Source organism: Phoxinus phoxinus (genome assembly GCF_949152265.1).
Source record: "Phoxinus phoxinus genome assembly, chromosome: 2".
Lineage (NCBI taxonomy): Eukaryota > Metazoa > Chordata > Actinopteri > Cypriniformes > Leuciscidae > Phoxinus > Phoxinus phoxinus.
Genome location: NC_136877.1, coordinates 26,693,148 through 26,708,131, shown reverse-complemented (window position 1 = coordinate 26,708,131; position 14,984 = coordinate 26,693,148).

The following is a 14,984-nucleotide window of genomic DNA, read 5'->3' as shown; positions in this document are numbered from 1 at the left end:
CAACTGATGCATCGAACCAAGTCCCTGTCCGTACATTTTTTCTTTCCCCCAAATTCTGTTTTAATTAGATGTAATACAAGATACAAAATACGGAAGACCTGCCAAGACTGTTTCAATAGTAGGCTATAGCCACAAAAAGTAAACAATATGCATGTTAAAAAAGATTGCTTACTAACCTTTTCTGTATAAGGGTATGTGCCTATGACCTTGATTTTTAGTCAGAATTCTTTATTGTGGTAATCAACATTATGCCACAAATGCAGCTGATTGAGCTTAGCTTGTGTTGAAATTAAATATATTTAAACAGAATAAAAAGATTTGCAATCACTTACTTTAATCTTCACTGAGAACTTTGACTGTTAGAAACTCCACATAAAAATACACATCTACTCATAAATCTTCATTTCCCAGTATTTTCACAAGGAATGATTGAGGTTGCACAGTCAAGAAAACGAATGCTTGATTAGCTCAGCTGTGGTTTTGCTCTGTGACAGACAGTGGATAATGGGTATTTACAGTAGTTACTGCAGACAAACATGTCTGAGCGTGTGGCTGTATTGTGCTCGGTCTCCCGCAGTGAATGTGTTTTAACGAGGAACAAATCGTCTGTGGATTTCTTAATTGATGACTCTTATATATACAGAAATGTATTTCCACTGCTCTTCAGGCTCATTTCAATTTATAAAACAAGATGTGAAGTTTGAGATGCTTTGAGGGTGGAGAGTTTTCAGGATGTATCAGTGTGTGAAAGATCTGCTTCAACGCTTCTGTTTAGACAAGAGGGATAAAGGCTTTCAGCGAGAGAAATGAAGCTGATGACAGAGTAATTTACAGCATGTGAGCCAAAGAACCAGTTGCAATCTTCGATGAGGGGAAGGATTTAATGTTGATCTCATGTGCTACTGCGTTAAAAACACCCCTAAAACACAAAAACCATGCCAGGTGAAATGCCATTATACGCAAAGCTCCTGAAAATTGCAAAAGCAAAATAAACATGCCTGATTTATCACCTGAGAGGAAAGAGCTCACTCTACACACTGTAGAACAAAGTTGGACATAACAAAGCCACATTGCTCCTGATGTTTATCACCCGCTGACTGGTGCAGTGCTGAATGTCTTGATCTGTTTAATTCATTACGTGAGCCTCAGAAGTCACACACCCTGTGGATCAAAAGATTGCAAAGTGAATCAGCTATTGTGTAAAACTGTGCTTATTGTATGTTTGGAGTTATTTATGCTGCCGTGACGTGTGTGCTAACTTTAAAAGTGCTGACTGTGTTGGTGCAAACAAAATAAGGCCTCTGCACGTCGCCCTCATCATATTTGTTCCAGTATAGGATTTTCTCACATGCATTAGGCTAATAGATTTTAAACCACCTGTTTGGATCGGTCTGGAACAAAGTCGTATTTCCTGTTTTTTTCCTGTTCAGACTATTAAAAATTTTTTTGCTTTCTGCCTGAACAAGGCCTACAATGTGCTGGAGTCATTTGATAAGAGCCAGATTATGATACTTTGTGAAAGCTATTCGTTAGCATTCCCATTAATGTTCTTTCCCATTCCTTAATCATTTTTTTTCTGATGTCCTGCTTTATTCATCTAGATCATGTAGTTACAATATCTACCAGCAGGTGCTAACTGGGTCATGCTAACCAGCCATACTTTGACCCCTTGGTCATGAAAAAAAGAAGAAGTAAGTTTTACATCTTCCTATTGAGTTTCTTATCCACGAGAAAATTACAGATTGTTCCATTGTTCTGTCAGACCCGGGGTTTTTTATTCTCTTGAAAGAGTGCAGAGAAGGATGTTCATGACACACCTTGGGGAAAATGAAGACCTCCTTCACACCACTTTTGGCACACTAAAACCCAGCCATATATGAGAAGTGAACAAACGACCTTTGTTTCCAATGCTTAGTTGAGTTTTTAAAAGGGAAACACTGTGTGTGTGTGTGTGTGTGTGTGTGTGTGTGTGTGTGTCTGTTGTTAGGGGGAGGTTGGCAGAGACCAACAGGAAAAATCAAGAGAAGAAAAAAACGGAGTAAAGTTGGTGTGCAGGTGCTGTGGAGTTATGACTATCACCTCAGAAGACTGCACCTGAAATCTCAGGCTCTCGGAGTAGTCATCGAGTCGGTGCAGTGCTCTCTCTCCACTGAGCTTTGTGGTCAGCAACACTTCATCCTCCAACTTGTAGAACTTGGATAGCAATTTCACAGTTTCAGCATGGAGCCCTGGCCCATAAGAGAAGCCCACTTTTATTTTAGCAGAGCTACATTTTCAGTAAAAAAGACAAAAGCTTAATTCACCCAAAATTAATAGCAATTTTTAAAATAAAATATGAATTTAAATTATATATATTTATATTTAAATATGCATATTTATTATATAATACTAATATATTTTAATACTAATATTAAATCTATAAATATAAATAGGCTTATTACATTATATGATTCTCATTGTCCATTGCAGGCACTGAAATACATACAGTACAGTGACACTTATATTCAACAATTTTATTGAGTTGACTGCACTGACACTATTGAATGAGAACTGATCTGACCTGGACGATGACATCACTGTTTTCTACAGAACTGCTTTATAGATTAAATTAATTAATTTAATAATTGATGACTTCAGCTGAACAATGACACTATTTTCTTTTAGAGCTGCTGTACAGCCCAAATTCAGTTGCATAATTGAATCACTTTGGAGCAACTTTGAAACAATCTGTATTGTATAAAGCACTATATAAATGAAGGTGACTTTAACTTTCTGTTCATAAAAGAATCCTTAAGAATGTTTTACCATAAAAAAAAAAAAAAAGATTAAGCAGTACAACTGTTTCCAATATTGATAATAATAGGCAATGTTTCTTAAGCACCAAATCAGAACAAACCTGGCTAATGGCTGCTGAAAATTCAGCTTTCACATTCCAGGAATAAAAAAACGATAGTGTATGAAAAGTTCTGTGCATTAGGGTTGATTATTTCTGTGTCTTGGGCTTCAGAACCTTAGTGGATCTTTCCAGTGCTTAGTGTTCCTGTTTCAGATAATTGAGGTTGGTGAATTGCTCCTTGGAATTGGATTTTGAAACCCATAGCTGGAACTTTAGGCTTAAACGGGCCTTCCAACTCCCACAACTCCCTCCTTTACTGCATTTTTTTATATTTCTTTTACTTTTTTACTTTTTGTATGGTCTAAGTATACATATCCTCTACCATCTGAAATGTTCTCATTTATTGTTACTGTAAGTGCCCTTTTGGGTTTACATTTACTTTTACATTTAATCATTTAGCAGACACTTTTATCCAAAGCAACTTACAAATGTGGAGACCCGAGAGAAGCAATCAAACTAACAATAGGATAATAATATACAAGTGCAGTGACCAGTCCCCAGTTAGTCCAGCACCATACATGTAGCAAGTTTTTTGTTGTTGTTGATAGATATAGAATAGTAAGTGTTAGTATTAATGGGTCAAGTGTTGCCGAAAAAGATGCGTCTTCAGCCTTTTCTTGAAAATGGCTATAGACTCAGCAGCACAGGTTAAGTTAGGCAGGTTATTCCACCAGCAGGGAACAGTCGAGGTGAAGATCGGTGAAAGTAATTTTGTGCCTCTTTGAGATGAAAACACAAGGTGCCGTTCACCAAAACGCAGACTTCTGGATGGTGCGTAGGTCAGGAGTAATGAGTTTAGGAATAGGGGTGCCAGTGGTTGTTCTGTAGGCAAACATCAGCGCCTTGAGTGTGATGTGAGTGGCAATTGGCAACCGGTGCAATTTTGTGAGGAGAGGAGTGACGTGTGCTCTCTTCGGCTCGTTAAAGACCACTCTAGCTGCAGCATCTGGATCAGTTGCAGGGGTTTGATGGTGCAAACTGGAAGGGCTGCCAAGAGATCATTACAATAGTCCAGTCTGGATAGAACAAGAGCTTGGACAAGGAGTTGTGTAGAATGCTCCGAAGGAAAGGCCTGATCCTCTTAATGGTGTATAAGGCAAATCTGCAGGGCCGAGCAATTCTTTCAATGTGGTCTGTGAAGTTCAACTGGTCATCAATCAAGGTTTCTGGGTGTCCAAGATTTCTGGGAGTTATGGTTGATGAACCTAGCTGAATGGAGAAGTTGTGATGGAGTGTTGGGCTGGTTGAGACCACAAGCAGTTCTGTCTTCACAAGTTTTAGTTGAAGGTCCTTCATCCAGCAATAAATGTCTGTCAGGCAGGCTGAGATGCAAGCAGGTAGCGCCGCATCATCTGGCTGGAATGAGAGGTTGAGTTGTGTTATCAGCATAGAAGTGATAGGAAAAAACATGTTTCTGAATGACAGATCCTAATGATGACATGTAGATGGAGGAGAGAAGTGGTCCAAGCACTGAGCCCTGAGGCACCCTTGTAGCTAGATGTTGCGACTTAGACACCTCACCCTTCCATGATACCCTAAAGGACCTGCCTGAGAGGTAAGACTAGGAGTGCGGTTCCTGAGATGCCCTTTGTCTTGAGGGTTGGCCGGAGGATTTAGTAAGTGGTTAACTGTGTCAAACAGCAGACAGATCCAGCAATATCCAGGTTTGAATGTATTTTTTTTTCATGTTTACATTAGCATCAGGATTTAATCTGGTGAGAGTAGGATAAAATGTTCAGATGGGCCTCTGTTTTAAGTGACATATGTTCAGAAATGTCTGAAATATGTCTTTCCATAAATTTCCCATTTGCAAAAACTCTCTGACTGAGATTCTGCAAATTACACATTGACACCCAGTTAAACCAGAGTAAAACCTATTGATTAGAGTGTAAATCTGTTCATCACAGATTCATGTCAGAATAAAGATGGCATCTATTGTGACTAAAGGGTCCTGCAGCCAGGCCAGTCTCTGGACATAAGCCCTATACTCAACCCCTCTTCAATAATATCTTAAAGTACATGTTCCTTTAAGTAAATAATTATAATACAGCTCCCAAATTACATGTTTTTTTCCTGCTTTGTGGTGAATAAGCAGAATGTTTTAAAGAAACATCAAAGACAATCACTCCACCCATAGACAAGGCACACCACAAAGTAGAGAAATTATCATAATCAGGGATGAAACTTTTCCTATAGAACAATTCTAAAAATACTTCATACCAAAAAAGTTTTCCCTTTAGTTTTCTACCTCATGATGTTTACTCTAACTTTGGAAATGCTGACATTTTGAGCACAGACATTGACCAGAAAGAGAGATTTAAAGTGTGTCCTGCCATTTTGGTGAAAGAGTTTAGGCACCCTGAGGTCGGTCATGTCCTCCTGGGTGAGGCACTGTCATTTGCCACAGCCGTCTCTCTGAGGTTTTATAGATCAACATTTTTAATTTAGTTTTTATTGCTATTTGTTTTTCAGTCTTTCTTTCCAGTTTAGTATTTTTTTTGTTGTCAATTTGACATTTTAATATAATGTAAAATATAATTTATTCCTATGATAGCTAAGCTGAATTTTCAACAGCCATTACTCCAGTCTTCAGTGTCACAATAACTGTCACAAAAAATGTATACCACAAATGCACTATAAGCCGCTTTGGATAAAAGCATCTGTCAAATGCATAAATGTAAAAAAACAACAACCCTTTTTATGATTTATATCCTGTTATTCACATGTTTCTCAACTACATTGTTGCGATTATGATAGTTTGCATCTGTGTTACATAGACCGCTGTGGTTCTTGCACAAACACACACATGAGTATGTATAATCGGGTAAAGCCGATTTGGGTTTGGTCATATTAATCATTTCTATCTGGGAGGTGAAGCTGCTGTATTTGATACAGAGAGCTCAAGTATTGCTCTGTCTGTAGACATACAGCACTAATGAGTGACAGGCAGCTCCCACAAACACAAAGCCCCGCTTATCCTCTTTAAGGCATAAATCCAAATTCATTTGAGTAATCCCTGGCAAAATATTCCCCACAGACCTCATGATCATCAGAGCTTCCGTAGTGATTTCTGGGAGAAAGCCGGTGCGTTAGATCTGACCCAACGCCCAACATGATGATAGACAAAAGGGGAAAATGTCACACGTTAGATGTATTTACACAATTAAAACACATGGGTGAAAGTGAGCTCATGCTATTGCCCATTTCAATGGAAAGACTCTCTCCACATGAACCTTTGGTGTGTGTTTTTGTTTATACAGACGTGTGGGAAGTAAATTATCCTGTCTGCTGTCTCCGAAGTGTGTGTGTTTTCTTTGCTTTATTAAGCTTTACAGCCCATAAACCCATAGTTCTCTAGGAGTGCTGGGCTTTGATGGGGTGCTGTTAATTTTCCCTGCTCTCCCTCACTGTTGTGCAGGACTGTGAAACGCCGGTAAAATGACTGGGTTAAGACCTCTATAATAAAAGCTATTACGTGGCTTGTGAGAACCGGCACGTGATTTACTTTTGGGGTCACTAGCTTCAGTTTTCTCACTCCTGTTTTCATCGGCATCTGCATGACTGTCCGCTTTGGATGTGTATATTTTGTTCTGAGACATGTGTCGTATTTATTTCAGCCAAAGATCAGTGGAAATAAAACACAAAGTGGACGGCTGGATGGTAATTTATAGCTTCGTAAATATAGTAGCAGATCATGATGTCGTCCAGAGGGCACCGTGGAGCCAAGCTGTTGACAGTGAGCGATTAATTTTGCTCTACCCTCCCATTATTCAAAAATGTAGCCTCGCTACATCCCGTGCGCTCTATCAGCTCTGCCTCTACACTTTGGATCTGTGCTGATGTGGCACGGCTGTGCGAGTCTGCACTCTTTCCAGGCAACATGAGCAATGAGGAGTTTATGACTGTAACCGTTGGCGAAGTCCAATTAAAATGAAAGAACATGTAGTGTCATAAACGATTCATTTTCTTAACGTCTATTAAATCAGCTCATTTTTCATAGTTGACTCCAAATATAGCTTACTTCAGAATGAATATATCATGGATTAGCAGCCAAGCAATCAGACAATTTATTAATTGATGAGCTGTTTCCACAGCGCAGGGGAGCCATAACATGGGGAAGGCTGGGGAATTTTAAGGGCCCTTTACAGGCAGTTGGGCCAGCATAACCTTTAACTTTTTCCTACATGATTTTGTCATTTAAACCGCCAGTTTGAGCAAGTAAGCTAAAATAAAGATTGTTCCTTTCCTATACGTGATAAGAGCGATCTAATGTGTGGGCGCCCTCTTAAGATGTTTAAGCCCGCACTTCAGACTCATAACACTGCAGCAGATACTGGCAAAGTCAAAATTAAGATATCAGAAACAGGAGAGAGAGGGAGTAACTGAACATTGTTACAGCTGAGTTATACGATGATTTTGTCTGAAAAAAGCGTTTTTTTTTTTTTTTTGAAAGTCGGTTTCCTTTGCATTATTTTAATACCGCTCCACAATCACAAACGCACAGTCGCATGCACGACAATCACTTAAAGTTTTTTTTAAAGGTAATTTATGTTTTGTTTGATCAGTATTAAGACTAAAAGCAAATACAGTTATTCATCCACTGTTTATGTTCATGCTTATTCATAATTATAATATTTATGTTTTTTTTTACAGGTTGGACTTACAATAAAACGGGCCCAGAAGCCAGCACCCGTGTTTCAGCATACTGAAAAATCTCCTCCATTGACGTTCTTTTAATAAGAATAGCCTCTGGTAACCCTGTTACATTTTTCTGAGCAGTACCTACGTTTTTAATTGAGTATATTTGAGTATATTTCCTTATTGTTAACTTACATATGTAACATCAACCTGGATAATCTACTGACTTCTCTGTACTTCTTCTTTTTTTTCCCCCATCAACTGATATTCTATGAATCACTCACATGTCCACCTCAGACAAGAATGAAGTAATGCCCTTTTATCCACTAATATAAAGGCTCTCAATAAGAAGAAAAAGGAAGAGGAAAAAAATAGGTCATACAATTTCATTGTAGGATGGGTAACTGGAGCTCTTCACAAAGTCATTGCCAACTTTTTCCTTTATTCGCACACACAAAAATATAAACTTGAATGGCTGATTGTGGTTAACAGCGGTGGCTTTGCTATTGATGGAGCCCTGCTAGCTGTCTCCCATTCACAACTGAGACCATGTCACAACGTGTCCCGTCACGCCTGTCTTGTGCCTCCAAATGTCAATGAAAGTTAAATATTTATCTGCCTAGTCCCTGTTACAGTGACCGTATTGTTTAAGAGCATGATTGACTTTTGTATTTTAATGTGGAAGAATCTCTGCACTGTGCATTCATCCTCTGTGGTGGTTACACTGTGTCAAGGGAGACAGTATGCTAAATCTTCAATGCTTCAGTATGTAGAACTTCAATGGATCCTATATATTATATATGTTATTATATATGTTATATATGTTGCTGATATATTAAGCAACTTAAATGGGCGGTTGATTATGATTTAACTTTTCTAACTTTAGTTAGTGTGTAATGTTGCTTATTATCATGAAAGAATATGCTAATCAATGACTTGAAGATAGTTAACTCTACATCAGCTACATAAATGTATCAACAAACTGTAGAATGTTGCATTCTACAAGTTGTCACTTCTTCTTGAGTCTCTCCATCATTGTCTGACTGCGGTTTGAACATAAAAGGCAGAACAGTTTCTGACATTTTAGTGCATGTCTGCAAGCTGCTGACACACAAGCTCTTGAAGCTCCGCCCTCTGTGCCGGGAGCAGCAACTCATTTGCATTTAAAGGGACACACACAAAACGACACGTTTTTTCTCACCCTCAAAAAGGGACTATTTTAACATGCTATAACAAATATCTGTGGAGTATTTTGAGCTAAAGCTTCACATACACACTCTACATTATGTCGTTTAGGGCTTATCACATACACAATACATTATGCCACCCCTTTAAAATTCACACGTGGTGCATGTGGTGGTGCTCATATGAACAGGCTACTGCATTCACACCGAGAATGTAAACTGTGGAGTGTAAACAAAATGCACACAAAATGTATTATAGTGTCTCACTCATAAAGACAGGGGCTACATCTAAAATCACATACTGTAGGTGCTTCTTTTGAATAAGTAATTACTTTGCGACTGTTATTATAGTAAAACTGTATGTGTGTAGTGATGTTAATTTAGACATTTGTTATATTGCCATTGTCGTGTGACTTGCCAGTGTCGGTTGTTTTGCTTCACTGTTATTGCAGCTCCTCTCCAGTGGCTTCATGGGATAGTAAAGGGTCCATTGGATCTTCACTTCAGAATCTCACTGGAAGTGAATCAGTTTTGTTGAACAAATTGTTTAAATTAATGATTCAATGACTCAGTCATAAAGACCATGGCTGCTTCCTAAAGCTAAAAAATGCTGCCTCCGCAGGCCACATTCAGGCACTGTCCCAATGTTTCGTGAGGTGCAACGAATAATTTAAATTAATGATCACATGATTCACTACTAAAGACACTCACTTGTTGTCTGCGACCAAATACTTAGGCAGCTGACTTGTTGCCTTGCTGTCTTATCAGGCAATGACTTTGTAGGCAGCGTTTGCGTATGAAAGTACAAAATGGAGTGAGCTTTGGTGATAACTAAGCAAATATTGAATTACTACAATAGTAATTTCCTGCTAGAAATTAAATCAGAAGTGAAAAATATTGGTCAAAAACATACATTTACAAACTGACCAGCAATTGCAACTTTCAGACACTATCTTTATTAGCATAAAGCTAATAAAGCATAACTGTCACAGAATGGAAAGCACAGGGGATATCATTGTGGGATATCAAAGGCAGCAAAGGATACATCTATGCATGCCTTCAAAAACCAATCTGATGAAGGTATATCAGGAGACAGGAAGTGAAGCTAATATCGGATTTGGATGTGCCTTGATACCTTCCAACCTTGGAATATGTCCTCTGAAGGGAGTATTTTTAAGTTTTTGAACGCAGCTGTTTTGTTCCTAAGTGAATCAGTGTTGTTAAAAATAATAATTTGAATGAATGATTCAATAATGACTCAATCATAAGGACAGTCACTTGTCACAACCAACTGGTGTAGCTAACCTGCAGAAAAACTCACTAAAAACCAATGCCTTTAGATTGAACAAACAGAGGAAGTGGAGTGATGCAGTGCAGTGCTGTTGGATATTTTATACATTAAATATATGACATATATCAACCTGCAAAAACATACTTTTGTTATGCCTATACATGTAAAAAATAATTGTAATTATATTTTTTGCTTGAGTCTTATTACTTTCACCGTTTATTTACACTCTAACAAGGACAAAACAAAAATGTCCTCTGTAAAAAGGTGCAGACTCAATGGCTGTTTGAGCAGAGAGTTTCTTTGAGCTGAGGACAGGCATTGACGACTGTGAATGGGTCAGAGTGAATTGGCCTCCTGTTGATGCCCGGAGACGTCTCTTTAGCCTCTCTACAGGGGAAGAAAGCCAGAGTGCCTCTCGGCCCACAGCTAATACTGCCTGCGGCTATGTGCAAGACCCCATGTGAATGTGAGAAAACAGAGGTGGCAGGGGGCTAATTTGACAAAGTTAAAGCAAATCATCTTAGAGAGTGAAAGGAGCAAGTAAGACAAAAATGTGTGTCTGTCTGTGTTTTCATACTATTGACGGGCCGGCCAGCAGGGGGCTACATTGGGAATTCCCAAAGCATGCTGTAACACATCCCCTCCTTTTTCAGTCTCTATAACCTCAGTTCTGATCACCAGCAATCTTCACACTTTTATGCTCTTTTCTCATTCATTCTCTCCAACTCGCACTGACCCTTCCTTTGGTGGTAAAATCACATTGCCAATTTGAGTCATGTAAAGGTAAAGTCTTGAATCCTAGCAGGCCTGATAATTACTTCAAATTTAATGGCTTCAATTTAGCCTGATAAAATAAAAAAAATGAATTATGCGTATGTCCTCACTTGTTCCTAAATCTAAAATTCACTGTCCAACATGGGAACTTTAACTCTGACTAACCTTCTATAGACCGTCAACCAACTCTTAGAATGTCCATAACAGAATTCACATACCACAAACCTTTTGGCAGCAGGACACGTGTCATAAATTCTGTTTATAGATGGACATTATTTTGCAATCTCCTCTTAATAAAATCTAAAGTGAAATGCATGGGGTTTAAAAGGACATTACACTGGAGAAACGGTAAGCCACCAAGTAGACATGCGACACAAACCGGATCTTTAAACAGGTTTTGTGACGAAAGACAATTAGCATAAGTCTGTTATTAAGCCATATGTGAGGCTTTTCTGGCTGAAATGGAATATAAAAGAAAAAAACATTGCTGCAGAATAATACACACACTACTATGACCTTTGCCATTTAGAGACGTGGTCAGTCTCCCAGGGAGAGTATATTAAGTCTATATGCATGGGCTGTAATGGTGTCCACTGATTGCTCATGGAAGATCGGGTATTGTTGTTGTTGAACTTGTGTTTCATCATGATTGTAAAATAATGCAAGTGTTCTTTCTGATGACCACGTGTGTGTGTGTACAGGTTTAACCTACATTTACCTAACCTAAGTCTGGACCTGAACTGTCAGATTTAAACTTGCAATAATATCATATCATATCATATCATATCATATAATTCATATCATAATAATTAGCATTCCACAATACTCAATGGAGCTTTAGAACCTGGTAACTTAGATACATATTGAGTTGTGTTATCTGTTGTGTTGGAAATTCAACAAGATATTAAAACAAAAATAACTTTTTTGAAAATCACCCTTACTAAATTCCAACCTGTCAAGCTATAAACTCAGCTGATGAAAGAGGGACTCCAACAGTTCACTCTGGAAAGACGCTTCTGTGGTGGATAAGTGTCTTTCCCATTGTTTATTTATCCAGTAATTTTAATGTTCATCTCCGCTCACCTCTCTTATTCTTAACCTCCAGAATGGCTCCCTCAGCAGCCTCCTCGGGGCTGAGATGGGCCCTGCCTCCTGGTGTGTTCAAAGGCTAGCATTATCCTCTAGAGGGGTGTAGGTTACAGTGCCATTCACTTTATGGGTGGTCAAAGGGTCAGATGTACATGTAACCACATAGGAGATAAATCCTTAAGGTTGTGATGCATGAGGCGAGTGGGGATGATATCAGATCCGCTGCTCCCACGGACCACCACGACTCAGACACTCAGTTCATTTGTGACTTATTTAAACTGTGTATGTGTTGCCTTGAAATCAGAGCTCGGTGATACAAAACAATGAGAAGCTCTTAGTATAAAGTCCCAGATGAACTCAAACACACAGAAACACAATGTCTCTGTGACATTGATATAATTTGTATGTCAGGATTATATATGACAAGTAAACCATTCTACATATCTTATGTTTTGTTTCTGAATTGTAATGCATTCAAATGTATAATCTAGTGTAAGAAGTTCTACACACCTGAAATAAAGTCTTGAGTTTAAAACATGTTTTTAGATGTGCATTCCATTTACACTAATTCAATTATTGTGAATAGGTTGCAACAGTTAGGCTTTACTAGTACAAATGCCATTCATTGTCCATTTAGTGTTTTTACCAATAACTCATAAACCTTTAAAGACAGACCTACTTTGAGCTCTGGTGTTGTTAATTATTTATGTAAATATTACAATTGGGACTGTTCATTCACTCTGGTTTCTGGTCCCTTTGTAAATTGTTCATCTGTGCATGCTAGTAAAAACAATTTTTTCTTAAGAATTTAAGTTATTATAAAGGTATTAACTTGCTCTTCCTCTGAAATGAGGCCATGCAGACTATAATGTTAACAAACAGCCAAATCACTAATTAATTATATTTTTTTCATTAAATACATTCTGCCTGACTCCATTCTGGTGTGTAACACCATTTTCCTCATCCAGTCAATTATCGATAGTTAAAATGAAGTCCCATCATACATATTTTCTTGCTTCATGGGACTGTAGCTCATTTTCCTAATTAAAGTGTTGTACCTTTTTGTTTGATTTTCAGATCCTTTTGGGCTTTAAATGAAAGTGTGTAATGTGATTCACTTCAGAGTTGGTTGCTTTAGTTCATAGTTTAGAACTCTTTAACAACTCTTAAAGTTAGTTTAGAATTTATTAACTTATATTATTTAATACGTTTTTATTTAAATCCCCATAGACGTAAAAAAACTGGGTGTTATATTATTCCTTACTTTAATCCAATTGTTCACTATTTTCTTCTTTTTTTTTTCATTTTCAATAAAGTCTGATGATCTCTGATGCATTACATAACTTTCTCAGATCTCACCACACTATAAAACAATGATTTATAAATTACAGAGTTTTATACTATCTACTTGACAGGTCAGTCTGTTTGAGTAAATTGAGTAAAATGAGCCATAAGCACTGTATCTTTATCTTGATTATTGTATTTGGAGTGTCCTTGGTGCCACTCCTTATCCCCCGGCTCTCTTTGGTAATTGTGGTAAGTCAAGAAAGAGGCTTTAGAACAAACTTCTGCCTGTTCCTCAAACCTCTTCACTCCTGCAATTTTTATATTTCCACACATGGGGGAAAAAAATAACCCAAACAACAATATTTAGGCTGCAATTACGGGAGAGTTAAATTCTATGTCTGACAGCGAATGAAGGATGATGGTTTTGTATGGTCAAACACGCCACTCAGAAGATTCTTCGTGCGCAGACCGCTAAACTAAAAATACATTGAGTCTGATCTGTTAGCTCACTGCAAACAAGAACACAATGGAGACTTGCTGTGAGGTTTACTCTAACTCACTTCAACAAGCATAAATCAGATGCTAATAGGATGTGGAGTTTTTACTGCTTGAGTAGTTTTGTGAGCTTTCATGTACAACAGTAAACATTGACGTTTAAAGGTTGTGAGCACAGGAACAAATTAAACGAAAGCATGTAGATATGCTCAGTAGGTCTGTCACAGTGAGTATTTGATAGAACAGAGTGATAATCCTTTAAAGAAGAATCGGCAGACTCCCAGGAGCCTCGTCTCCCACAAATGATCTTCCTCTTACCTAAAGCCTGCAGGGCTAAAGCCCACCTGTGGTGATACCTTTCACAGGTACAGTAGCCTACATTCTTTTTTCTGGATCGGAAGAGAAAGCAGGGTTGTCATATAGAGCCGTGTATTTTGTTATCAAACAGAGGTAGACTTTATTTTTCTTTCTTCTGTTGAACACAAATATATATTTTGAAGAATGGTAACCAGACAGTTGACGGTATTAGCCATTGACTTTCATTGTAGGAAAAAAATAGTCAAAAGTCAATGGCTCTGGTCTTATTGTGAATGATTCATCTGTGCATGATCTGAAAAAAAAAAGTTTGTCTTTGTAATCTTTAAGACAAGTAATAACTTGCTCTTTCTCTAAAATGACTCCTTTTCTGGTGAAATCACTAGCCGCGTTTCCATTACCCTTTAAATTGAGTACATTGAAATTGGGAATTGAAAATACGCCCAATGGAAACCCGTCAATTTCGCAAAAACTCCCATATACCGCAAAAAAATTTTAACGCTTGCATTAGGTGGTTTTTCAGGCAATTTGAAAAAGGGATATTTCGCAAAACTGCAATGAAACCAGTTTTTTTTTGCATTTACTGGTTACCTGTAGCCTGGTAATACCAAACTCTGCTACTTCGCTTTGCTTCATAGACAGAGTCTGGCATGGCATCATTGAAAAGTGTTTTCTTTATCGCGGGGGGGCGCTCGTCTGAAGTATAAAATCATTGGTTACCCGTAAGCCAATCACATAACGTTTGGTTATGCGCCAGCTCAGCAGCATCAAACTGCCACTGTAAACACATTATAAATAATGCGAAAACGAAACCATCGAGAGAAATACCGGAGTGAACATGGCTGTCAACGACTTTTGTAGATTATGTGATGTAAATCTACGCATCCACAGCACAATCGGGGCCTCTAAACTAATATTTGACAGTAAAGAGAAACAGGAAAATATTTGCAGCCAACTGTCAAAGTTAGGATTAGTTATGTCAAACACAGCTCTTTGTTTATTTCGAGTCTGTCCG